Genomic DNA, 27,125 nt, shown 5'->3' on the forward strand with positions numbered 1-27,125 from the left:
GGAGGGGGGCATTTCTCCTATAATAAGAAGCTGTTCTGTCACAAGCCTTAACAAGTGGACAGAAAGTAGGGCTCATGGACACTGGGGTTGGCTGCTCCTCTCCTCTCCCAATCCTCTTGCACAACAGACTGCCACTACAGCCTGCCACTCAGTTGCATGTACTTAGCAAACAGCATCTTGGCTTCTACCTCAGTGGTTAGCTGGGGTAGTTAACAGCATCACTTGATACACCACTCCTGAGAAGTCCACAGATGCTGAGCTATGCTGGGACCACTAGGCTCCTTCTATGTCCTACTCTACCCTGGATGCCAGCTCAATGGGCATGAACAGGAAAATGAAGGGCAAGTTTTTAACTAGTATTCTTCAACTGGCAGAGATAAACATCCTCATATGAGATGCTATGTTGGGGCAGCACTGGGACAGAAACTGTCCCTACTTCCAGGAAGTGACTGCCAAGAGTCTGCCATACTTGCTTCCTGCATTCTGGTCCCACAGCAAATATAGTAGGACTAGACAGAGAAATGAACAAGGCCAATGTTTTCCCAACACCCAGGGACGCTGGGATCAGAGAGGCTGAGAGGGCTCTAAGGAGTCTCAGCTCTAACTAATGGAGAGGCACAGCACAGCACACAATTTTACTGTCAAACTCACTCAGTTTGCACTAGAGGGCATAGGTGGTAGTGATTTTAAATTGCATAAAAGGAATAAATTCCCACACTTTATGGAGTTACCATCAGGACTTATTAACATAATTCTTGTACATTTTAATCTTGAAAATCCCATGTAAAGCTAATTTGATTTATCAGTTAATTTAATTAATTTTTCCTGTATGTCCATAACATTCTTAGGTTCTCAGTCAAACACATAATAGATTTCTACAAGGCCTATTTAAGGAGATTTTTTTCCCTTTCTTTAAATACATCTGACCAGCTGGGTACTCAAGTCTCCCTGAGAGAGACAAAATGTACTTACAAAGGGAGAAAGGAAGAAGAGGTGAAAGCCATAGCTATTCCAAACATCTGTCTTTAGCATGAGTGTGATTTTCCTCCTCACTCACTGATGTTTTCAGAATATTCTTAGAGGGCAGATCCTGAAGTTCCTCTTCTACTAACAGAGTCATTAAAGGTAAGAAATCTCCAAGGCAAGTACATGGAGGCATCTTATCCTGCAAAGTTCCCAAACTAAACATACCTTCTCTCCATTTACATGGAGGCCTGACAATAAATAAAGCTCAGCATAGACCTCTAACCTAGGAACTCTTGCTAGAAATTCAGCATGAACAACAACCCTGACAGGCAGAGGCCAACGATTCATCCCTTATTTGGGCACCAGATATTTATTTATTTTTGGAGACAGGATCTCCCTGTGTAGTTCAGACTGACCTTGAACTCACTATGTAGCCCAAGCTGGCCTTGAATTCTCAGTGATCTTCCTGCCTTAGTCTCCTAAGTGCTGGGATTACAGGTACACACCAACACATCCCGCTGGGCACCAGATTTAAAACTGCAGCCACAGAGACAATTTCCAAAGTTTTTTTACAGCTTTCATGAGATTTCACTAAAGAACCACGGGGAAGAAATACACAAGAGTCACAATTAAATATGAACTTTACTAAACACCCATTCACAATTGTGTTTAGAGCAGAATTATTCCGTCTTTAGACTGTTATTTGTACCAAGAGTTACAAAAGTTCAAGGCTCTTTTTCTGAAGGAAATAAAAATCAGGCAGAAACTATAGCCATTTATATTAGCTCTTCTATTTCATTATCATGACAGCAACAAGAAAAAATTTTGCACATAGATGTAGCTCAGCAGTAGGGTACTTGCTTAACGTGTGCTAGACCCTGGGTTCATTCCTCCAGCACTATCCTCCCAACAAAAATAATAATTTTATGTATTTTTATTTTCTCTCTCCCTCTCTCCCCTTCTCCCCCACCACCCCCCTCCTTGAACTCACTACAGTATGTACCCCAAATGGGTCTCAAACTCACAGCGATCCTCTGCCTCAGCCTCCAGAGTGCTGGGATTATCATCAAGAGCCACCACACCTAGCCAATGCAGTGATTCTTAACTCCAAGGGTCTTAGATATGTTTGAGAAAATGCAAAAATCTCTTTAAATTATTGTATGTGAGTTCAGAGATTTCATCAGATCTAATGGGTTTTGTTTTGTTTTGGTACCGGGGATCGAACTCAGGACCTTGCACTTGCACAACAGGTGGTGGCACCACTGAACTAAATCCCCAGCCCCCTAATGGTTTGTTTTTGTTTTTTTTAATTTAATTTTATTTTTTGGTACCGGGTATCGAACTTATGTCCTTGCGCTTGCAAGGGAGGTGGCGGAACCACTGAGCTAAATCCCTTGCCCCCTAATGGTTTTTAATAACTCAAAATAAAAGGTTAGGAAGCCCTGGTGGAGCAACATAACAGTCCTTTCTAGTTCATACCAATTTGGCCCAGATCTTCCAGGTGGCCAAGGCAAAAACACTAATCCAACAGCTTTAATCTGATAAAAATACACTAGTTTATCTAGGAGAGAGATGCTTAATTGCAAAAGTTTGTGAATTATTTATAAAATGGCAGATTTAAGAACAATAAAGAGGGCTGGGGATTTAGCTCAGTGGTTCCAGTGACTGCCCCGCAAATGCAAGGTCATGAAGTTTGATCCCCAGTACCAAAAAAAAAAGAAAAAGAAAAGTATCAGTATTTCTAAGGAAGTTTTATACAACAGGTAGACTGGTGGTTCATGTCAACTCATGATAAGCAGTCTACACACATATGCTGCTTGCTTTGTGATAACCTAACTTCTGTGAAAATCCAAAGCTGGAGCCTACAAAGTCTACAAGAATGAATTAGGACTGTCCTGGAGAACAATAGATCATGTTCTTTCCTTTTTACATCCCAAGCTACATACGCTGTTCCCACACATTCACAGTACACCCAGAAAATACCTCCTACATTACATTACACAGCTTGTAGACTAGGAGTACAATTTAAAATTAATAGCATCTTCCACAGGCTAGAGTGTAGCTCAGTGGCAGAGTGCTTGTCTAGCACATACAATGCCCTGGATCCGATTCCCACCACTGCTGGGAAACTAAACAAACCAAACCAAACCACCTTCCACTATATTGGTACAAAGAGAATTATGTTTCATGCAATACCTCTAGTTTTGCTGATAATCATAAGTGTTCTCCTTGGTGAGAATCTGAAGATGCTAATTGCCTAAGAAAGAACACATTTTAAAAGATAAAGCAATCATTAGTCTGAATAGCTGTTAGAAATTTTAACTGTGTCTTCAAAATTTAAAACCATTCTACAGGCCATTAGAAAAACCACCTAGAGGGCTGGGGATTTAGCTCAGTGGTTCCGCCAATGCCTGCTGCACAAGCGCAAGGACCCGAGTTTGATACCCGGTACCAAAAAAAAAAAAATTAAAAAAAACAAAAACAAACCATGAGTTCCATGCCCGGTACGAACAACAGACGGACGAGAGGGGGGGGGAGGGGGGAGAGAGGGAGGGGGGAGGGGAGGGGGGAGGGGGGAGGGAGGGAGAGAGAGAGACCACCTAGATTTTCAATAGGAGTAAGCAAAGCAGTTCAAAGGCCTGTTTTACATTTGAAACAGTGACCCAAAAGACAAATCCTTCAACCTCTGTACACTTTACCCCTAGAACAGAATTAATAGTAGTAATAACCATAGGGCTGGGCTGGGGATTTAGCTCAGTGGTTCCAGCACCTGCCTGGCAAGTGCAAGGTCCCAAGTTCGATCCCCAGTACCAAAAAAAAAAAAAAAAATAGGGCCAGGGATTTAGCTCAGTGGTTCCCCCACCTGCCCAGCAAACCCAAGGACCCGAGTTCAATCCCCGGTACCAAAAAAAAAAAAAAAAAAAAGTAGGACTACTTATTCATGTAAAATCCTGAGACTTGCAGACAGTAAATATTCAAAAAATGTTTTTTTGCTTGTAATAGCAACATATGGAGAACTAAGTGCTATAAATCCATCAGCAGAATATGTAATCACATTAAAGACATGTTAGGCCCATGGGTTTCTCCCTAAAGCTCCCCACTTCCTAGACTTTCTTGTCTCATTAAATTAAAATGCAGTATCCAAAATGGAGGCTGACAATTAGAGCTTTCAGTAAGCCTCAACAGGCTGGTTACACTTTTCACATCTAATACTGATATAAAACTGACCACATTATCTCACGGTCAAGATAATCTGCCTTATAAAATGCATTATAACATTAGACATGACATTACTCTGGTGTGGCTTTATGAATCAAGGCTAAATTCCTAGAGGTTTAGAACCTCTAATACCAAAATTCCTTCTGGGCAGGGTAGTCACTTAAAAATCAAGATTCTTAGATTTTTTGTTCATTAAAATTATACAGAATAACACATACTATCTACTATCATAAATAGATACTTCTTTCCAAAAGAAATAAATACTCTCACTGAAGTTTCAGGTTTCAGTTGTCCTATTAGGACAAGCTACATGACTGAGAATTAAGGATCACTATTATGTTCATTTTTGTTTAGAAAAAATATGCATCAAGTCTATCACATCTAATTTAGGAAACAGTCCTAACTGCGGTAGACTTAGTTCCAATGCAGATTCACCAGAATTGAGGGATGCAGGCAAATACACATATCAAGGTATGTTTTGTTGTAGCTGGATAATAAGTGTCCATATTATCAAAGGCTATACTCATATAAACTTTGCTCAGAATTAACCTGAGTGAAGTACTTCTTTTTTCCCCAAAGGAGGGGTAAAGGGACTTATTAGGCAGAATTTTAAAAGTACACACTCAAGAAAATAAGAGTATAGGCCCACAAGAGAGGCATTAGTTTGGAGGTGGGAATATTTATGTGTTTTGTGTGGTGAAAATCTGTGCTGTGTGCGACTCTGTAAGTTCTGTCTTTGTCTTGGTTTAGGGGAAAAAGGATGGCCCACTCACCGAAAGATAAATGGTCTATTTTAGAGCTGAAAGGTAGGGCTCAGAAGATGGGTGATCCAAGATGTTTGGCCTAAAACATTAAAATCAGGTTTCTGCCCCTTAACAACTAAGTTAATTTATGGATATAAAGTATCTTTAGGGGATTTTGGGTGGGACCGGCCTAGAAGAAAAGATGCCTGTATTCCCAGCATTTGAGAAGCTTTTTCTTGCCTGCTTTCTACCTATCTTTATTTCTTCTATCCTACCTCATTCCCCCTAGAGACTTTGACCCTTTGGTCTTAACTGATGCAGAGGGGCCAAAGGTCTTAACTGTTGGGGAGGGGCGGGGTGGGGAGTGGGAGTGGGGGGGTGCACCTGACCTTGCCCATCCAGGGATCAGAAGTCTCATCCTGACTGATTTAAGGGAGGATGGGTTTTGTTGTTTGATGAACCATCATCTTTTGACAGTCTGGAAAAGAGTACCAGAACATTAGCAAGTTTTATCTTATAACCATGTTAAACAAGTAGGGGCCAAAAAAGGTAGAATCATGGTGAATAGTAGCTCTAAAAGGTTGTACAAGTCAGACAAAATTAGGTAGCATTTGGCATAATATTAACCTCTATTTGTGTTGAGGTATTTACCCAAATACAACAGGTATTTTAGAGCATAGAGGTCTTCCTTATTTGTCAAAGAAATCTAATGGCCTCCTATTTTAATTATAACAGTCAAGGAATACAGTGGTACCTTGGTTCATGAACACTTTTGTTTGTAAACAAAAGTGTTTGGCAAAATTTTTTTGTTTGCAAACTCTACATCTGGTGACAAACACTACCATGGGCATCTTTCCTGCACAAACACAAATGTGGCCATCTTTTCCAAAATCATGGAACAGTTAAATTCACGAACCAAGATACTACTGTACTCTAAATTAAGGTGCTATGTTTTTGTGACCACTGGGTCATAAATTTTACTGTATGGCTGGGAACATGGAACTTGGCTCTTATTTTGTAGACCTAAAGACCTGTAGTGAGTAGGTCCAGATAATATAAACATGCAAATCTGAAGTAGGTAACAAGGCTTACTAGACAGAATATTTATATTGGCATTTTTATCCTGTATAGGCATATCAATATAAGCAGCCAAATCTTTTCCTGAGGGGTACTTGAAAGCACATTAAAATAACATAATGGCAATATACTAAGAGGCTGAATGATACGTTTTTGGAAAGGCTTGTGGGACTGGGATTTATGGCTTCTCGTGACTGTAAGCCACAGTATTATAGGTGTAGCGGGAGACTGCCAGTGGGGAGGGACTGTTTTGGTGTCTGAAATCCCCTTTTATATCTAGTCTAGCTTTATGTTTAATGTTAACTTTCTGCTAATATTACTCCAATTTTTTGGTTATACTTCCCTGGTGAGTGTTTAAAACCAAGTCAAAGTAAGACCAATGTTAATCAAACTCAATCAATCAATCAATCAAGTATCTATTTATCTGTATTTGTCAAGGTTAGCTAAGTCTCCTCAGGGTTACTTTTGGGGCCATGTGCAGAGGTTCTTAGCTCCTGCAGTTTTTCCCTCTTCTGTCATTTGCCAAGGATGAATTCCAGTCTTGCTTGACCATATGGGGTTTTTTTTTGAAACTGAGACAGAAGATTAGGGTGTGGCAAAGCTTGTTGGGGAAGTAGGTGTGACCTATTATTTACAAAATCCGCAGAACAGTTCCCAAAGCCCTGTAGGTGGACTTGCCATGAAAATTTGAGCAGTTTTTCAATAGGATGGCCTAGACTTGACCTCAGCCTGAGTGGATGATACAAAAAGGATGGTCCATGCTGAGTTTTTGCCACTGTGTTCTCTATTGCACAGGTGGCCTCCCTTCACGCTATAGGGTGTACTTCTTTTGCTATTTTTACTTGGCCCAAAAACTCAATCTGTAGAGCCTGTTTCTACCTTTAATAAAACTTTGCTACCATTTGTGCTTGTCTTGATGATTTTTTTGCTCAGGTCAGAAAGAACCTAGAAACCACCTCCAGAAGGAGACTCTAGCACCCCTAAACCTGGTACCAAAACCATGGGGATATTCCCCTCTTTCGTGACCGTCCTTTTTTGCAAAATGAATACTGGTTGGCTCCTGTCCTCCAGAAGAACAGACCTCCTGCTTGGCAGGTTGGGTAACTCACCAAAGTTGCAGAATCTTTTCAGAGGGGTCACATCATGCCCTGGGTCCTGGTTGACCCTGAAGGGCAAGGACTAAAATGTTGGTTTGTCTTCTCCACCCCATTATCTTTCTTAGCTTTGGTCTGCAAACCTCGGTTGTTGAACACTTTAGGTCAGGTATACCAGTACTGAAGAGGGAGCAGTAGGTTTTATTCAACTATTGTAATTTTTCTAAATATTGGGCACTATGAAATATAAAGTATGACTAGAGAACTGCTACCTCTTTCATTAATCATGGTCAGTATTTGGAAATATATCCTTTATAGCCCAAATTTTTCAAGTCAAGAACAACTTTTTCAGAGCCGGGCATGAAGGCCTGTGCTGAGGCAGGAAGACTGCCTGAAGTTTGAGACCAGCCTGGACTACACAGTGAGACCCTGTCTCAAAAAACAAACAACCACAAAAACCACTTTCTTCAGCATTGTCTTTCAAAGATCACAATCCTAATTAGTCAACAAAGAAAATCACTTTATCTCCTTTGTCATCAGTAACTTTTCCTCCACTTTCCTACATCTCTTAACCTTCAGCTTGCTTTTCTTTAGGGCCTCCAAAATTCTAAAGAATTTTAGCATAATGTATCAAATACTGACCACCCACCTTCTTAAAAAATGGGTTATTCACACAATACTCTCTAATTCCACAAAACTAAGTGTCTGTCAGCAAACTGATCCACTTGCTTTAGGATATAATAGAAACACAATATTCACCTAAGCCTGCTTCTCCACCTACCCTTCTCTCTGCATAGATTCAACTATAAACTCATTTTGCTCCCCCTTTCAAAATACTATGAATACTAGTCACCCTTTTGGCTTTTAATAACCAGTACTTGCTCTGATTATTAACCAACCCTCTAACCAAATATAATTCCCAGCACCTTCACAATTTAATATCAGCTGCTATTTTCCTGTTTTTATTTCAAGGTATAGAATGTGGATTAGAGTGTAGAAGGTACAGTTGTGAAAATTCCAGAGATGTATAATTCTTGGGGTAATAATAGGCAATAACTCTTACTTCTCTCATAATTTTGTGAGAATTCCATGGACTCAGACACAAAATACTGACCTTTCATTTGTAAGTATGTTCTGCCAGTCTGTGATCCAATTAGAAAGAGGGATGCTGATGAGGCACTACTAACTATCCCATGCTAGGAATGTGTGTGTGGCTCACATGTTAAGAACTGTGCTCAGGAGTGCCCAGACAGTGCTGCTCATCCAACCTCTCTACTTGTCCCGTGGAATTTACCATGGGAAAAATGGCACTGAAAAAGAAAGGGGAAATTATCTGCAATCCTCAGCACACTCCTGCAGGCAAGTAGGACAGCACACATCACCACGTTTCCCTTTTTCTCCTGATAATCCCTTCAGGTCAGTGTGGGAGAACACTGCTCTGACACTTGCCATCAACTTGCAACAACTATAGACTATTCAGTCATTGAGTTAAAACTGCCAGTATAAGGTTTATCTGTTACCTACACAAACAGGTAATAGTAGAGGTCAGGAATTTCTTTTCTTTTGATACAACATTTCTGAAGTGTCAAAAGATATTAAAATGCATAAGACATATTGTGGTCTAAACAATCTGTGCTCTCAGATAAGTAAATCACAGGTAGGTTATAAGGAACAGGACAAACTCCCCAAAAGGTTTATCTAAGGTCTGGTTGACATTTCTATCAAATCTATCAGACTGATTTATAACTAAAATTATAAACAGACGAACTCCATTAAACACACATATACCTCACTACCTAAAGCAACAATCAGTATCTTGAAGAACTAATGTTTTAAACTTATGTCAATCTAAACACACATCTCAGTTTAAACTGAGGTTTAGCTATAACCTATAAATTTCTATACTCTTTATTCTTGATGGCGGAGGGCAGGGGGATAAAATCCTGGGGACTGAACCCAGGACTTCTGCACAAAGCTACATTCCCAGCCTTTTCTTCTTTGTTTTTCATTTTGATACAAACCCTCCCTAAGTTGCCCATGTGAGACTTACACCAGTGATGTTCCTGTATCAGCCACCCAAGTGCTAGGATTACAGCACGTGCCACATACCCAGCTCTGTATTTTATTAGTAGTTTGCATTTTGTTTAGGGGTATTTTTTTTCTTTGTTGGGTTTTGACAGAGTCTTACTATGTTGCTTAGGCTAGCCTTCAACTCAAAGCAATCCTACCTTAGCCTGGGATGACAGGCATGCACCACCACACCCCACTTAGTAGCTAGCATTTTAACTAACTGAATTCTTGAAAATAACTGACATTAAGAAGACTATGGGTGGAACAACTGAGAAGGGGTAAGAGATAAAGATTAGATCTAATCTGTGAGCCAGACACAGTGGCTCATACCTGTTATCACTGGTACTCAGGAGGCTATGGCAGAAGGATTACAAATTTGACTCCAGTCTAGACAAATCAATGAGATCCTGGTTCAAAAAAATAAAAAGGGCAGGTGAGAGCCAGGTGTGGCAGTACATGCCTGTAATCTCAGCACTCTGGGAGACTGAGGCAGGAAGATCTCAAATTTGAGTCCACTTTGGCAACTTAAACCAATTTTGTAAAACCTTGCCTCAAATTAAAATAAAACAAACAAGGGCCGAGATGTAGCTCAGTGGCACCCCACTTGCCTGGCAAATGCAAGGTCCTGAGTTCGATCCCTGGTTCTGCAAATACATACATACATACCAATGATAAAGCACCCCTGGGTTCAATCCCCAGTACTACAAAAAAAAAATTCAGATTTGTGACATGTTAGAATGTTTATTAGTAGTCCAAGTAGAGACAGTGAGTCCTTTTTTTGAGACAGGTCTTGAGAAACATTCCAGGTTGGCCTTGAACTCAGGCAATCAAAAAAGCAGATTTTGGGCTGGTGTGGAGGTGCACACCTGTAGTTCAAGCACTTGAGAGGCTGAAGCAGAATGATTACCATGAATTCAAGGCCAGTCTGGACTGTATACAGAGTGAGTTCAAGCCAACCCAAACTATAAAGCAAAACCCTGTCAAAAGAAGAGAGACACAGACACAGACACACAGACACACAGACACACAGACACACACACACACACACACACACACACACACAGAGACAGACAGACAGAGAAGAAAAGGAAAAGAAAAGAAAGAGAAAAGCGAACAAGTGAGAAGGTTTTGAACTGGGTGTGGTGGAATGTGCATATAAGTCCCAACTACTTGGGAGGATGAGGCAGGAGAATCTCAAAGCCTGCCTGGGCAACTCAGAGACACCTTGTTCAAGGGGAAAAGAGATAGCTATGTACAGTAATCGTCTTGGCAGAGGTAGTTTACATGCTATGTATTTTTATTAAAACTCATCCAATAGGTTGGGTTTTTTTGGTACTGGAGATCGAACTCAGGACCCTGCACTTGCGAGGCAGGCACCGGAACCACTGAGCTAAATCCCCAGCCCAAAACTCATCCAATAGTATAAACATTTGTACACTTCAATGTATATGTTTTGTTGTTGTTGGTGGTGGTGGTGGTTTTTTTGGAGACAGGGTCTCACTATATAGTGCAGATTGGCCTTGAACTCACCATGTAGCCCAGGCTGGCCCTGAACTCACAGTGATCCTCCTGCCTCAGCCTCCAGAGTGCTGGTATTACAGGCGTGCACCACCATGCCCAACTCTGTATATGAAATTTACCTTTGAAAAACTGATCTTTAAACCAGACATGGTGGTGCTCTCACCTATAATCCCAGCACTCTGGGAGGCAGAGGTAGGAAGATTCTAAGTTTGTGCCCTGCCTGGGCATTTAGCAAGATCCTGCCTCAAAATAAAAAATAAAAAGCACTGAGAATGTGGCTCAGTATGCAGGCCCTGGGTTCAAACCCTAGTACTAACAAACAAACAAACACACAAAAAAACCTGAACTCTAGCTAATGTCATATATACTGCAATGTTTAGAAAAGTGTGTGTTTTCAACTGACTCTGAAATGCAGCAAAACAAAATAGATACAGGAGTGGAAAAATATACAATAAACACAACAAAATATTAAGAAGATGTGGGTGCTCAGTGTATCATTCTTTTAACTCCTATGTATGGAAATTTTCATAATAAAATACTGGTGGGAGAAAAATTATAACTGTAATTTAGGATACTGGCAATTCTTCTCAAATAGACATATAGTGTCTCATGGTCATTAAGGGCTCAAACTCTGAAACCAGACTGAGTTCACAGTGTGGCACTTCTACTTACCAGCTGCAGGTGACTATCAGTTGTGGTATGTCGACTAGACTAGATTAAGAAACAGTGAGGACAGTGACGGCAAACCTTTTAGAGCTTTCAATGATACAAACAGCCTCCTGCAGCGTATGTGTCATAGGTCTGCCACCCCTCATCTAGGAGATTAGTAAAGCACACTTCTAGATGTGTCTGTAGGGTATGTTTCTAGAGATGACTGCAATGTAGGCTAGCAAACTGAGGAGGAAAGACCACCTCGACTGTGGGTGGAACCATTCAATAATGTTTACAGTCTGGATAGAATAAAGGGGAAGGGAGAAAACTGGCACATGTTTTTGGGAAGGGTCCATTCTGCTCGAATGGGTGCATCTTTTATGGACATCAGAATCCAGTTTCCTCAGTTTTCCAACACAGCCAACAACTAAGCCAACAACTAAGCCAACAACTCTTTGGGGAACTTCAGGCTTTCAAAAGCGGAGCAACACTGCATCCCTTGGTCCCTCTTGTTCTACAGCTTCCAGTTTCTTGGGCAGAGCAGCCACTGGATCCTCTGACTCTCCAGTGCACAGACGGCCTCTGTAAACTTTCCCACCTGATCCTGTAAGCTGAGCCAATAAATCCTCTTGAATAATTATATGTAAGTTTTCTATTGATTTTGTTCCCCTAGAGAATACTAACCAATACAGGAACTTTACACAAGTCACTGAGCTTCTTGTGTACCTTAACAATACCAGACTCATGCTCTGATGATTAAATGAGTATGCATAAAGTGTTCACAGAGTAAGCACTGAAGAATTTGTTCTATTACTTTTGTGCAAGTATTAATATTATTAAATATTTCAAATCAATTCAACAAGTATTTCTTTTGCTTCTCCTATAGCCACATTAGTACACAAGTTGTGAAATGTGTTAGACCACTGCCTTCAGGAGTTTATAGTTCAATGGAGATAACACTAACAACATTCCATAAATGTAAGAATAAACCCCAAAATGTGAAGCGAACAGTGACACGGAAGCTACTTATTTTTAGAAAACAAGGAGGCCTATATATCTGGCAACAGATGAATGGATAAAGAAAATGTGGCATTTTTTAAAAAAATTTTTTTTCTGGTACTGGGAATCGAACTCAGGACCTTGCACTTGTGGGGCAGGCATGGTGCCACTGAGCTACATCCCCGGCACAAAAATATGGTATTTATACATAATAGAGCACTAGTGTGCCATAAAGAATGATAAATTTGAATGGTTTGTAGGAAAATGGATGCACCTTGGCAACTTAGTAGCAAGAACCTGTCACAAGACCTGACTTAAGTGTGAAGAAAGGCCCTGGGTTCCCTGGATTCATTGAGGGTGGTGGGTCAGACACAGATAGAAATAGGTGGGGGTAAAGAGGGGAAGGAAGGGGTGGAGAAATTAATGGTTGTGAGCTTGATACAAAAGCATGATTTCAGTACAGCTGGGTGTAGAAGAGCCAAAGTTACTAATCTAATAGATTATATTAGTGAAGTGCAGCAACTCTTGGCTTCGCCAAAGCAGAGTCAAATTGAGGGTGTGCAGTGCAAGGGGGTGGGGGGACAATGGAGATTTAACACGTTTGATAACAGTAGCCACTCTAATAAGTTTCTGGAGACAGCTAGAATATGATAATCAAAGTGGTGATTTAGAAAGATGTATTCTGGCAATACTTCTAACTCTGTGAAGAAAACTAATCCATAATGTCCACCCTCAGGAAAGGGCTGATGGGAAAGGAAAAGAGACTTAAAGGGCAGACAAAGAGATAATGATGGGCAACAAAAGGTCAGCTGAGAGAGAACACAAGGATCTTTCCCCAAGAGCTTTACTCAAGAGAAATGGACAACAATCTAAGGGATGAGGGAAAAATAAGAAATCATTCACACATTAAGATATACCAAGCCAGGCTGACGTAGGAGGATAGCCAGGGGTTTGAGGCCAGCCTAGACTACACAGTGAGTTCAAGGCCAGCCTGAACTACACAGACACCCTGCCTCAAAAAAACCAAATAAATAAATAACAAAATAAAATAAAATATATATCAAATACAGTCTCAGGAGTTCTCAGGCTAACAGTATTCACAATTAGTCTCCAATCCAAAACTATGTTCTGAAGACATGGAATTTCTAACATACTTCCACATTACAGCTTTCAAGTCTCAATAAAGACTTCCTCTCATGAATTAAGCACAGAAAAGGAAAACAAATCTCTACTTTGTAATGTATAGGTCATAGACAAAGGAAAAGAAAAACTCTAACTTAAATCCCATTCACCCTAGTAAAATCTACCCCTTATTTCAATCTTAACCATGTATTCCTTAAAATATTAGCAAGATAAATTTTTAAACTTTTACAACAATTTATGGCTCCCTAATATGATACAAATATTAAACAAAACAGCAGCAGCATAGTGTTATGACAACCAGTTAAATTTTACTCCCTTACATACTACAAAAAAATCTTATAATAAGATTTAGTTTGTTACTATCATACATAAACACTTCACTAATGGTTTCACCGTTAGAAATCTTGGTGGAATGGCTGGTTTTGTTAAAACTATGTGGCATGATTGCCAATACAGGTTTAATAAAAACCCAAGCCATTATCTATCTCCCATCTAAATAACAGAAACTGAGGATGAGAAATGACATCTTCAGGATTGTGTACAGTACTTCACAATAGAAACAAGTTTCAGTATTTCAGAACATTTCATTCCCTAACCGAATTTAACTTTATCATGTCTCTAGTTCCCTCTCCATAATCAAATACTTTCTCTTCCTTCACAGATTCTTTGGGAAATCATCATAATTACAAGAGCTCTTCAATATCTCAAACAAGAGCACACACTTCTTTCCACATTTTCATTACAATTCCGACTAGCTAACAACTTTCTACTTAGGCAAACTATGAAAGTTGTCAGATGGCCAGAAAGTAAAATTCTACCATAGCTTTTTTATTTAACTAACCCAAATAGGAAGCACCTAACAAAAATTAGTTCTTGTTGCTTTTTTCTAGCTTTTTTAAAACAAAGTCTCAGCATGTAGTTCGGGTTGGCCTTGAACTTGTGGTGATGCTCCTGCTTCAGCCTCCCCAGTGATGGGATTACAGCTTTCTCCAGCTTTTAAGACGGAAAGAGAAACGCTTTCCCTTCTGGTAAGGTAGGAAGATTAGAGACCTTGTTTCATAAACCAAACATTGTATGGAGGTGTAGGCTTCCCAAACACCTCCAGGCAACTGTGAGCAACTAAAACTACTGATAACAGTTATTATTAACTGTTATTTAGATGGGAGATAGATAATAATTATCTTCTATTTCCACTGTCCCACATAATTTCTGTATTTTAGACTAGTGTAGTCTAAGGGGGTTTGTCAAACCGTTCTTTCATCTTCTCCCACTTAAGTTTCTCTTCAGTGATGTAAGGCAGGCTGAGGCAGGAGAGGTGCAAGTCTGAGCCCAGCCTAGGGTTGAGACCCTATCTCAAAATAAAATATAAAAAGGGCTGGGGATGTAGCTCAGTGTGAAGATCTTAGGTGTAATCTCCAGCACCATAAAAAAATAAATAAATAAAAACCATTAAAAAAAAAAGCCAACCAACACTAAAACCTGTTAGAATTTAATAAAAATATATTACCAATGCTGGGAGGTATACAAACCAGAGTAAAAATACCTAAGCAAACACAGGACGACATTACCCTTTGTAATGAATAGTATCCACATAGAATGAGAGAATATGACATGGGGGGGGGGGGGACAAAGAAAAGGGAAAGTTACTGAAAATGTCTTTAGAAAGGTTTAATGGGGACTTTTTTTCTAATAGACAAGTGACAAGCCTAGTGGGTCAAATCAATCGTGCCCTTACAATCTTCTATTTCCACTGTCCGACATAATTTCTGTATTTTAGACTAGTGTAGTCTGAGAGGGTTTGTCAAACTGTTCTTTCATCTTCTCCCACTTAAGTATCTCTTCAGTGATGCTTGACAAACCCCTCATTGAGCATTTTAGTCTTTCTTTATTTGGGAGCCCTCAACCATTTACACTTTTCTCTCAGATTTAAGACTGTGTATAGGCATAAGCACATATGTCCAGGTGGGGACAAAATGAAAGCAAATAGACCCAGATCAAGACAAAACAACCACTACTAATGCTAAAAACAAAGTTATTATTTAGCTCTTGTCAGAGTTCTTTTTTTTTTTCTTGTAAATTTTGGCTCCTTTATTTTATTTTACTTTTTGAGGCAAAGTTTTGCTATCAGTTCAGGCTGGCCTTGAACTCACTATGTAGCCCAGGCTGGCCTCAAACTCGTAGCAATCCTCCTGCCTCAGCCTTCCAACTGCTGGTATTACAGGTCCGCACCACCATGCTTGGTATCCCTTTGGTTTGAGCCTTGTACTAGCCACTTCTACTTGACTAGAAAAAGAACCATTTATTTCAATGTTTGTAGATATCCACAGAAATTTTTCAAATGTGGATAAAAATAAAAACAAAATAAATTTTTTTACAAAATAAATATTCTTAAAGACTATAAATATAGAAATATAGTATATATAGTCTCAATGAAAATTACATAAGGACGATTTATCATGCATAATGCTATAAAATGAAAGGTCTGAAAGCCCTCACTAATTCAGCTCTATGACTGGGCTGCCTCTTCCAGCCATGCAGGTCAAATGAATTTTGATCCTACACAATTAAAATGGTTTGTATGAAAAGAATTTTTTTAAAACCTAAAAGCTCAAAATCAGCCAATTAATTATTACCTTGTATTCAATTGTGCCATTTTTGCAAAGGAATCTATATTTGGAATATGTCAATTTATATGAAACCCATTTGATAGTGAAAATTCTTTCCTAGAAATACTGTACTAAATTGAAAATTCCTTTCTCTTTTATAAGAGGTATGTATAGCAACAGCATCACATACACTGCTTACTTGCTTCCATGATTGTATACTGTTAAATCCCTATTGTAAATCTCTTATGTCTTTCCTAGTTACTCTGCTTCTTTGGTTTAAGCCTGGGGGGGGGGGGGGATGAATGTGCATATGTGTGTACATGGTAGCAGACGTTTTTACCCAAAACTGAAACTCTCCTAGCCATAAGGCAAAAAATGAAACATAACATGGAAATAAAAAAAACTGATATGTTTTAAAAAATATATGTAGCTGGGTATAATCTTAGGAACTCATAAGGCTAAGACAGGAGGGCTGCAACTTCAAAGGCAGCCTGGGCAACTTAGAGAGACTTGTCTCAAAATAAAAGCAAATGATAGGGCCAGGTGTGGTGGCACACCACCTGTAACCCCAGAACTCTGGGAGGTTAAGGCAAGAGGATCACCAAGTTTGAGCCCAGCCTGGTGTAACTCAGTAACTAAGCAAGACCCTGTCTCAAAATAAAAATACATGCTCACCACTCAAAAAATGGGAACACGGTACAAATAGGCAATTCACAGAAGAGCAAATCCAACGGCATACAAATATAAAAAGAGATCATTTTAACTCAATGGTGGCAAGAGAAATGTGTATTAAACTAACAGTGAGCTTCTGCTTCAGATCCAGCATATAATATAAATCCCATTTATGTAAAAGCTCAATGTATATAAATTTAAAAGAGGCTAGGCATGATAGCACACACCTGTAATCCCAACATTCTGGGAGGCTGAGGCAGAAGGATTCCAAGTTCAAGCCCAACCTAGGCAATTTAGCAAGACTGTCTCAATATTTTATGTGTTTTGCTTTGTTTTGAGACAGGGTCTCACTATGTACTTCAGGTTGGCCCTGAATTCATGGAGATCCTCCTGCCACAGCCTCCCAAATGCTGGGATTACAGGAGTGTGTCACCACCACGCTCAGCTCTGTCCCCAAATTTTAAACAAAAAGAATTTTCTTAAAGGGTTAGGAATGTAGTTCAGTGTGAAGGTCTTGGGTTCAATCTGAAGTACAAAAAAAAAAATTACCTTTGCCATTACATAGTGTTTTATTGTATAGTTGTACTTGTTAAAGTAAACCCAAATTTTTCATGATTTAGAGAGCATATGTAGACTATAGAAAGAAACTATAGTAGTTATTAGATTTACTAGGTCTTAGAAAGGAAAGTGACAATTGTGCCCCGCCCCCAAAAAAAGACAGTCAAGAAGAGAATGCACAGTGCGCGGCCCAGCAGCCATCTTAATCCCACGCTCCCTCTGGTGTCTAAGGTAAACTTTTCTGTCTCCAAGTTTGTCACTGCCCAAGAGTGGCCTAGCAGGAGAGAGAGGGTGGAAAGGGGAGGTGCCAGGTGATGGGAGCTGCAGCGCCTACTCTAAAAGCCATGGCCACCTGGCGGGATAGAGTTACAGCCCTGGGCTCAGGTCCCGTCAGGAGGCGCAGCAGCACCCCCGTTGCAACCTTGGCGCCCTTTTAACAGAAGGAAAAGCATCCCTGTCGCGTTGACTGCAGCTCTCATGTCCTCCTGCCCTGACCGACCCGGTGTCTGTGTCCTGACTTGCTGCTGCTGCTTGTCTTCTGCTGCCTCTTGCCTGCTCTGCCATGCCACCCAGCCTTGGAGCCCGCTGATTATGGACTGAAACAACAGGATTCTGCAAGTCAGAAAGAACTGGCTGGGACCTCGGTTCTTGAGGAACAAGAGTGGGAGATTAAGATCATTCATGGTTCAGAGGAGGTGAGCCGCTCCCAGTGCACAAAAGGAGAATGCTTCCAGGACACCATACCACCCCATCAGCACAGAGGAGGTAAGCCATGTGGACACCAGCAGCACACCACCACCACCACCACTCCACCCCCGTATTTGAAATGAGAAGACACGTAAAGAAGTTTCAAAACCAGACTTCCAGATCAACTAAAACAAGCCTAAAGGGAAATGAGATGGAACACTGTGATACTCAACCACCTGGACTCCCTGAACTGGCAACAAAAGAGGATCTGGAAAAAATGAAATCAGAACTAATTTCTCAGATAACAGCAGAGATTGTGCCCATAGTGCAAGACATGATTAATAAATCTAGAGACGACACAGATAAAAAAATAGAGGAGCTCAGGAACATGATGGAATGTCAACATAGGAAACAAATGGAATCCATAAAACAGATACAAACAGATTTCCAGGAAATTAAAAACTCCATTGAAAGTCTATACAGCAGAATGAGCCAATGTTTGAGGAGTTTCAGATACAGAAGATAAAATTGCTATTAGTGACCAGGAAAAAAAAAATTGCTTTAAAATTGTAAGGGAACATGAGAAATCAATCCAGCAGCTGCTAGAGGATGCAAAGAAGAATAACATAAGACTGATTGGAGTCAATGAAGAAACAGGAGAGAGTGCAGATGACATTAAAAAAACTGTTCACAGAAGTAATGACAGAAAACTTCCCAAGCAGGGGAAAAGAACTTGACATACAGATAAGTGAGGCATATAGGACTCCAAGTAGCCGTGATCAAAAAAAATCTACACATAGGCGTATAAGAATTAAGATTCCAGAAACACAACAGAAGAACAAAATTCTAAAAGCAGTTAGAGGAAAGAAACAAATCATATACAAAGGAAAGCCCATCAGAATCACAGCAGACTTCTCAATGCAAACCATCAAAGCAAGAAGAGCTTGGACTGATGTATTCCAAGCCCTAGAGGAAAATAACCTCCAACCCAGATTGATGTACCCTGCAAAACTATCCTTCAAAATTGATGGAGAAATAAGATACTTTCATGATAAAGAGCACCTTAGGAACTTCAGGAATACCAAACTAGCACTCCAAAAAATTTTAGACAATATCCTAGGAAAAGACAATGAGGATCACAACACCACAAAGCCCAGCAAAATGAATCCACTGGGCACAACAAGAAATTAAACACAAAGGGGGAGAATCCAACAAACAGAAAAGGTCATGACAATGATAAGTCAATATGTATGAGTTATAACTATCAATGTCAATGGTCTCAATTCATCAATCAAAAGAAATGGACTGGCAGAATGGGTCAAGAAGCAAGATCCAACAATATGCTGCGTACAAGAAACATTTAATTCAAAAAGAAACTCACAGTCTGAAAGTTAAAGGGTGGAAAACAATACTCCATGTGATAGGAACCAAAAAAAACCAAAAAGCAGGAGTAGTTATCCTCCTTGCAGATCAAGTGGATTTCAAATGAAAATCTGAAACACTCTGGTCCCAAGAATTTCAGATAAGAGATAGTCAACCTGTATGTACAAATCTATTGTGCACATGTGTTTTCATTCCTCTTAAGTAAAAACTTAAAAACAGAACTGTTGGTTCTTAAAGTAATACAAGAAATTTCTATATCGTTTTCCAAAATGGTTTTATCATTTTACATTCACATTAGCAGTATTAGAAAGCTCTAACTGGTTCACACCTAAGCTGATATTTGTTCTTTTAAAACTTTTAACTTCATCTCCCTAATGAGTGTATAATTCAATCTTGTTATTGTACTGATTAGTATTTTTCTGATTCTAGTGTTGCACACCTTTCCTTGCGCTATACTGGCTATCATCTTCTTATGTCTTTTTAATTGGGTTGTCTATTAATGAGCTGTAGAGTTCTTTATTAAGGTCATAGGTTATATGTATTATAAATATGGTCTGTTTAAGGACTACTTTTCATTTTCTTAACGATGTCATTTAAAGTTCTAAATTTTGATGGAAGCTCATTTATCAATTTTTTTCCATTTGTTGAAAACACTATCTGTTCCTCTGCTCTTGAATTGAGTTTATGTTCTATAAAATGTTAATGTTAAATAATCTTTCAAAACTCAGCGGACCACATATGTGTGGCTCTATTTCCAGATTCTCTTGTCTTATTCCAATGATCTATATGTCTTTCCTTACACCAACACTGCCTTGATTACTGTAGCTTTGGAGGAAGTCTTAAAATTAGGTACTAAATGTCTTCCAATACTGATTTTTTTTCTTTTTACTTTTCTAGGTCCTTTGTATTCCTACATAACTTTTAAATTTCAATATCCAATTCTTCATTTACAGCAAGTATATATAGAGCTGAATTTTTATACATACCTTGTGTTTTCTAATCCTGCTAAATTCAAATACAAGTCCTAGGGGCTCCTAGAAATTTCTTAGTATTTTCTCTGTAGATGATCATTTCATCTACATAGAAAGATTTTACTTCTACCTTGCCAATCCTATGCTAATTGTGTCATTTTATTGCCAGACTATTTTGGTTTGGCTGATGTTTCAAAGTTTAATGGAGAGATGAAGAGTAAGCACATCTACCCTGTTCCCCACCTTAGGGAGAAAGCACTGTATCTTCTCCATTCATATAAGGAGTTTTTGGTAGAAGTATGGAGTACATAGCTTATGTGTTGAGAAGGTTCTGTTCTACTTCTAGTCTCCTGATAGCTTCTTCCATGAACAGCTGTAGAATTTAGTCCAATACTTTTTCTCCAACTAGTGACAGGATCATATGGCTTTTTCCTTTCCTCTGTTAAAATGATGACTTTTGGGGGTGGATCTTCCAATGTTGAACCAACACTGCCATCCCTGTAACAAAATCACTTTCTATATACTGCCAGATCTGACTTCTAATAGTTTTGTTAAACAAATTTTTATCTATGTTCATATTTTTTTCTTCTATTATCTTTATCCAGTTTTAGTATTAGCACAATGTTGATTTCCTAAAATGAGGGGAGAAGTGTTCCTTCTTTTTTCTGCTTTAAATGTTTGATATAATTTATCAGTTAAAATGTATATGAGCCTGTTGTTGTCATATAGGTAGGTTTTCAAGCTAGGAATATTACTTTCTTTAATAGGTGCTATTCAAATTTTATATTTCCTTGAGAGTCAGTTTCATTCTTCCAAGATACTTCTTAGAAGTTGTCAATCTTACTTCACAAAAGATTTTTGTAGTATGCTTTCTATATCCTTTTTAATTCTGTAAAATCTGTGGTAATGTCTTCTAGATCTTGATGTAATTTTTAAAATGTATAATTGATATCGTGTAACAGGAAGAAAAGGTCTAAAGGAATAGGGGAAGGGGAGGGGTAGGGGAAAGGAAAAAAGGGAAAAGAAAAAATATGAGAAAAGGAAAAAAATGGAAACAAAGTCTCTGCAAATAGGGAAGAGTGGATGGCGGGGGTGAAGGGAGGGCAGGGGAAGGGGAAAAAAATAAGAACCAAGATACTCATGTAAAGGTACAAGATCCCAACAATGAATGTAACTGTATTTTATACCTAAAATGTACCAATAAACTTAATGGAAAAAAAAAAGAGGAGACTGTACAATGAAAAAGAGACTAGAATCACTGTTCTGGAACACTCCCCAAGAAGGAAGTAAAAGTCAGTCCCTCCCCTTAGCTAAGCCTAGAATCAGAAAATACTGGCAGGCTCAGTAGAGGCCTTCACTTCAGAACTATGGCAGGACTACATGGGAACACCATGTTCAACAGGTATACATACACTGCATGTCTCCCCTGCTTAGAGACTGAAATCACCCATCTCCCCAGTGATGCTGGCACAGTCCCTCCTTCCCCGCAGGCAACGTGGCATCACATCCCAAGATGACTACTAGCTGCCATGACCAAATGGACAATTTTCAAAGGAAGTGAGGTCAAGAACTCCAGCAACCCTGCCATCAGAGATCAGACATAATAGTGCCTGACAGAATAGGGGAAAACCAGTGAAACACGAGTCCAAGAAAGAAAATGAAGAAGGCATTTCTCCTAACTCCTGATCCTCCATGACATACACTAAACAGAATACATTTTATGGAATTACCCCAAGTTTCAACTTCCTGGGCATATATCACTGATGACATTACATTGCATGCTTTCTATATTGACTGCTGGCAAATGGCAAAAAGTGCTTTTCCTTTATTTATTTGACAGTCTACTTTTCTTCCTAGAGCACAGCATCCAGTTTTTACCATGACTTTAAAATCAGAAAGTATCACTCACACTAAGAAAGAATAAGTGAAGTTTCTTCTGAACAAGACCCAGCCTCAGGAGTTATAAACTATAGCAGTTGCTAAATACACAAACTGAAAGAGGCTATAGCTTCTGTTACAATCTTCAAAATTGTTGTAGTGAAACACAATCTTACAAATGAAAAAAAGGTAATAAATTAATGAAGTGTAAGGAGACCTGACACCTCAGGATAAACATTTGAAAGCTAATAAATGCCTGATAGCAATAAAGGCAATACACTAAGACGCACTACTATTAATATTAATTATTCCTTAAGAAGTACCCTCGACATTACAGAGGACAGTCTAAGTTCCTAGCCTAAGGCCACTCAATCTGACTAGGCTGAAAAACATTTCTGACATGAAACAAGACAAAATGATTACATTACATACATGTGAGCTTTTAGAGCTCAGTACAATAACAGACTATAAACTGATGCCACAGAAAACAGGAACAGAGGCATCACAATTAAATAGCTATGAAAGAAGCAGACAAGCAAAGATGGATGGGAAATACCTTTCTTAGTAGGAAAATAAAAGAAAGCGTAAGGTTTTAGACAAAGAGGGTAATGTGGATTGAGATTCAATGTCCAGAGAAACAAAGCAAATTCTTAGGAAAACTTTTTTTAAAGAAGAAAACAAAATGGGCACTAGTCAGCAAATCAGTAAAGCCTATTTCACAATCAAATAATTCTCAGCTCAAAAACAGACATCTTTTTAAAACAAGAAACCTATCCAAGCCAACAAATGAAATACTTTCCTATTAATACTAGTTTTCCTATTGGTTTTGAAATAACTAACCATTAATCCAATGAGCAAAAACACATATAACACCTGAAGGCAACTGTTCACATCTTCTAAGGAGAGAGCGTGGTAACACCAGTCAACCCAAATGCCTCACTTCAAAGTCAGCCCTAGAAGGATTTCTCCTAGTAAGATCTTTCTCTTTACCCATTTAGAGCTCAAAAGAGAGACTGATTAAAATATGAAAACAGAATTTCTAGACCTCACTTGCCTGTTCTATCTTTTTTTTAATACTACAGAGACAATGCCTGAGCCTGTTCTTGGCTAATTATTCTACCAGCTCTAGGGTATAAGAATTCTCCAAAACAATGAGCTAGTAGATTTTTTTTTAAATCAGAAAAACCGTTACTCATAACAATTTTCTCTCTAGTACCAGATTTTTTAAAATAAACTAGAAAAGAAATATAAACATGACTTATAGAAAGTGAACAAGAAAAGAAATACATTGATGGTTGTAATAGCCAAATAGAAAGTCTTTTCAAATGTGGTCACCAAATAAATTGGAAATCAGTAGGAACAAATAATGAAGAAATTTTATACAGATGGCTATTCAAAATTCAATTCAAAGAATCAACATTGATGATCAGAACCTCGCTTTTCCATGCCAGATAACTGAGAATTTACTACAAAATATGCCAGACCCAAGCAAAATGTACATTTTAATAGTAAAGAGAACATAATATGAATCTGGGACTAAAGCCACCAACTTCAGGTGAGACAGTTAAAACAAATAGCAGTAAAACAACCTCTGTAATATAGTCCATAGGGGCATACTCGCTAAAAATTAGTCTTTATAGATATTCCTACCAGAATGCACATAAGAAAGAGCAAATTCTCCAAATGTATTTGACCAATGTTGAAAGGGAAGTGAAGGGAAAGAGGAGAGAGAGAATAAACTCTTTCACTCAACAGAATGATAAATGCTACAAAAATCAACAGAAATCAGAGTTGTTTAAAAAACCAGAGAGAGAGAGAGAGAGGGAGAAAGAGAGAGAGAGGGGGAGAGAGAGAGAGAGAGAGAGAGAGAGAGAGAGAGAGAGAGAGAGAGAGAGAGAGAGAGAGAGAGAGGACTTGAAATTTAAACCATTCAATTATAAAGTAAATGACTAGTTACAGTAATGGTAATAGTAGCAGTAGTGTAAGAGGTGTGGCTGTGTCCTATGTGTCTATAGCCTCACAAACATATTGTGGCCCCATCCACAACTCCCAGTTGAGGCAACAGACTATGAACATCTGGGTAATTTTTCATATTCAAGGCATTTGTCAAGTATTAGAACAACATTTCTACATAGAAAATCCCTTCACCAACAAATTTCTCTTAATACCAACAGCCTATATCAATTAGTACGCATATAGTTCAAATATATGGGGAAAAAAAAAAAGCTTCAAATTAGGTAGATTTTTATCATCCCAGAAATAGGACCACTGAATCTACATAGGCCAACAGAATTTTAAAGAAAGAGAGGAGCTACTTGATTTATTCTAGAAACACAGGTTAACAATGAGCCTTCCTGACAACTTCACAACTCAAGAGATAGACTGGCCTACACAATCTTTGTCATTTTCAGCTTTTGCCTTCAATTCCTCAGCCCCAAATAAAGAAACACCAACTTCAGTAGTACCTAGCTCCAAGCAGCAGCAATAACAAAACTCGACACTGTCCAAATGTTTCCTTTCTGTAATTCACTGAGAATTTACTTGAGGCAGTGAAGATATGCTCCGTATCTCCCAGAACATGAATTTAGGGATGCTCCTCCCCATAATAAGCTTCCTAAGCACCCACCCACACAGATCTAAGGGTGACTGTCACCAAAACATATCTTTCATATTTCCTACAATAGTGCCTGAAACACCACCATCAAGCTTCCCCTTTCTTTAAAAATTAAAAATAAAGCAAATATCCCCAAATAAAACAATAAAAAGGAAAAGCATTATGCTTGACTTGAAACTGACACTAAGAAATTATGACAACTTTAAAACAGAATGCTGTCAGTTCCCTCCTAGTTGCAAAAATGGCTTATGAATAATTTTTGAAAATTCATTCTCGTATGAATTTGTTATTGGTGCCGTGTTAACAGTTTGGTCCGGTAACAGTCACCAGTGGATAAAAGTACCAAAACATGGATCAAGTTAATATTAACGAAAAAAATCCTGGAAAGAAGCTATGGTTAATTTGAACTCTTATTAGTAGCTGTACTTTTATATTATGTACACAGTGAGACTCATTTTCTACTTACAAAGTTGTTGCTGGCATCTATGATGGAACCAAATAAATCTCTGATAAAGCTTCAGGATCACTAAACACTGTAGGGAGGCTTGCCAGAAACAGTTTATGCTTCACCAAAGAAAAGGTCAGTACTTTGGGTTTACCAAAGTTGACATATTTACAGCTTATATCACCGCTGGGTCCCACCAAACCTCACTTTACCAGCCTGGCTGGTAGGTGCATCACACAGACCAAAAAAGGTCTGCATGACACGAACTGAAAATCCATGCTGTTGAGCTACAAGTTTTACTCATGGAAGCAAAAAGCAAAACTGGACTGTAGATATAGTAACTGCAAGACAAGCCACTTCATTTATAATCTCTGTGACATCTTTTTTTTGCCATTCCTTCAAGTCAAATGGGTCTAAAATAAAGCTGTTATAAGATGTTATTACATAAGTATACCAATATTTGAACCAAAATATTTCAACCACTTTATTCCTCTAGCAGAAAAAAAAAAAATCAAGATTATATAATTAACATAAAACTCAATTCTTAGCTAGGGGTGATGGTGCACACCTGTAATCCCAGTACTCAGGAGGCTGAGGCAGGAGGATCGCTGTGAGTTCAAGGCTACCCTGGGCTACAGAGAGGGTTCAAAGGCCAGCCTGAACTACAATAAAGACCCTATCTCAAAAACAACAGCAACAACAGAGCTTCACTCCTAAGTTCAGCTGTATAATCAAATTCTGGGTGATTATATGCAGAAATCTTCAAATAAAAATCTAGTATTTAAAGAGCTGATAATTTTAAAGGCCGAAATTTTGTATACTGTACAATCTACCACTTTTTCACAGAGAAAAATAAAAAATATCCTGACAATTCTGATTGCTGAGGTTTTTGAACTATTTTTGACTCAGCAATCCTTAACTCAGCATTTTTATAATTTAAATGAAATAGCCACAGAAAATTATAGGCCATTAGTTTGCTCAATACAAAAATAGAAAATTAAAGAGGTAAACTTTGCACACAATATAGGCTTTTAACACAACCTAGTAATTCTGGTGGCATTAACAGACATGGGCCAATATTTCAAAATGAGGAAAACATTCACTTCTTCATATAGCATGAACAAATTGCCTGAACTTCTGCAGGAAATATAATTTAAGGTATTCATCACACCATTAGCATAAACACATGTGAAAAAGTAAATATTTTAAGTAATTTTATGAAGATATATTTATTAAAATATATTAATGTATATCACATAATTCACCCATTAAAAGTACACAATTCAATGTTTTGAATATATTCACAAATACATGCAACTATTATCACAATTTTGAGCATTTTTATCACCTCAAAAGAAATTCTATACCTTTTAGTTTTCACTCCCACATCTCTATATGTAAATATAGTATGTACATGCTACATTTTAGATATCTAGCTATGGTGATTATACTTGGTTATAAGCTGAAAAGCTCTGTTTGTTCTCCTTAAAAGTAATTTTTAATAGAAATCCAGTTAAATTTGTTCCTTATACCTCCAACTTCACAAATTTATCATTGTCTTCCAAAAGACTCTTCAGATAACCCATTTGTGAAAAGGGGACCAAGGCAGTAAAAACTTTATGCCTCTCACATATATAAATGCACGATTTTGTTCTTTTTTTTTTTTTGGTTGAGGCAAGGTCTCCTTTTGTAGTTCAGGTTAGCCCTGAACAAACTATGTAGCCCAGGCTGGCCTCGAACTTGGGGAGATTCTCCCGCCTCAGCCTCTCAAGTCCTGGGATTACAGGCATGCACCAACCACCATTCCCGGCCACATCATTTCTTTATA

At 38.6% G+C, this 27,125-nt stretch overlaps 1 protein-coding gene across 5 annotated transcripts in view; it reads right to left on the minus strand.

The window, feature by feature from the left end:
- Ctnna1 (catenin alpha 1) overlaps window positions 1-27,125 on the minus strand; it is a 383,070-nt gene that overhangs the window by 55,551 nt on the left and 300,394 nt on the right.

Source organism: Heterocephalus glaber, unplaced genomic scaffold (genome assembly GCF_053883595.1).
Source record: "Heterocephalus glaber isolate CG9 unplaced genomic scaffold, H.glaber_assembly_v1.0 deba00001465, whole genome shotgun sequence".
Classification (NCBI taxonomy): Eukaryota; Metazoa; Chordata; class Mammalia; order Rodentia; family Bathyergidae; genus Heterocephalus; species Heterocephalus glaber.